The 1,482-nt window shown below is 37.2% G+C and overlaps 1 pseudogene; it reads right to left on the bottom strand.

Moving 5' to 3' along the window:
• Positions 1-210: 210 nt before the first annotated feature.
• Positions 211-1,207, bottom strand: LOC147885847 (uncharacterized; annotated as a pseudogene).
• Positions 1,208-1,482: the final 275 nt, after the last annotated feature.

The following is a 1,482-nucleotide window of genomic DNA, read 5'->3' as shown; positions in this document are numbered from 1 at the left end:
CTGCTATTAGTTTACATTACCCTTTTGATTCATATTGCTTTTTTGCAGGTGCTCAAAAGAAGAGAGAGTTCAATAAAATGCAAAGACATTGAAAATTTGAAAATTGACATAACACAGACTCCATAAACAAAGGTATTGTATTCAATAAACTAAAATTTTGTACAGAAGTGTTTAATTGTACATGTAGAACATATTCTTGACAACCATTGTCTATTTATCTACAGCTTGATCCAGAGGCTACTCTACATGGTCCAAGCTCTCCATATCATCATTTTTTAGAGAATCTGTTTTCTGCTGCTCCATCATGTCCTGTACAGTATCTTGGTGCTGCTCCATTGTCTCCTCTACTACCCCTGGAGCATCTGTTTGCTGTTGCTCCACCTTCTCCTCAACAACATCAGCAGCAGCTCCTTGTTCCTGTGGCTTCTGCTCATCAGCACTAGGTCCTTGTTCCTGTGGCACCACATTAGCTTCATCTGTGTCATCAAGGTGTATGACACCTTCTCGGACTTTAGAGCTCTCACCCAACTCGACAGTAGCTGGTACAATAATTTTGGGGGAGGCATAGCTCAAAAACTTCCAAATTGTATCGCCTCTGAAATTATATACATAGTTTGAGCTGAAGCTATCTTCTTTCATCTGCAATGGCATATGATGATTTAGGACACTTTGTACCACTATCAATTATCTTGAAGCTAAATGAAAATTATTTTTTCTTACAAGGTCTGGCTGTTCTATCTCAAAATAGCTTGTAAGTAGATATTTGGTACTAATTAGCACTCTCCATCTGCAGCTACTTGAATCATCTTGTTGTGGTGTCTGTACAGTTGGAAAGATATGTTAGAAACTGTTAACATCTGAACAAAACAAAATTATTCAATACGTTCAAAGGCATAGCATGAAATAGACATTAGTAGAGGGAACGACTTTTTACCTCTAGATTTATTGGCTCTATTGAATCCAAAAGAGAGACATTAGGAGGACAGTGATCCAATGCATCTAGAAGCCTTCTAATACAACTGCAATACATATAATTTAGTTAGTATGAAATCAAAATAATGAAGTTTTAAGTTAAAAAAGGCACACACACCACTTACAATTTCAGCTCTCTGTGTGTGTTTTTAAGAGAGTTGAATATAAAGCATTGCTTCTGCTGGATGTCAATAGAAACAAAACTCCAGTGGTCACTGCGTAAGGAAAAAAGCATTAAGAAATCAAAGGCTACAAGAGTTCTCAATCCTAAAGAAGAATCCCAAAAGAAGTAATCACCCACATACCTGTTATGGTATGGAAGTAGCAAAACATAGATAACTTCAAAATTGCAGTGTCTGAACCAGTTCGAAATACCGATGGGAGTTTCCTTTGCATCTCTTAACTTGCAAGAAATGGCAGGTTCAATAATATGAACTGTATGCTGTACAGAGTGGTGAAGCCAACTTCTCATCATGCTGCATGGGACCAAAAAATAATTAGGGTAGGGTA

The sequence above is a fragment of the Dipteris shenzhenensis genome, chromosome 25 (genome assembly GCF_047967505.1).
Source record: "Dipteris shenzhenensis isolate YYH24624 ecotype China chromosome 25, Dip_SZ_1.0, whole genome shotgun sequence".
Taxonomy (NCBI): Eukaryota; Viridiplantae; Streptophyta; class Polypodiopsida; order Gleicheniales; family Dipteridaceae; genus Dipteris; species Dipteris shenzhenensis.
The sequence above is the reverse complement of the archived record's forward strand: the minus strand, read 5'-3'. Positions and strand labels throughout refer to the sequence as shown.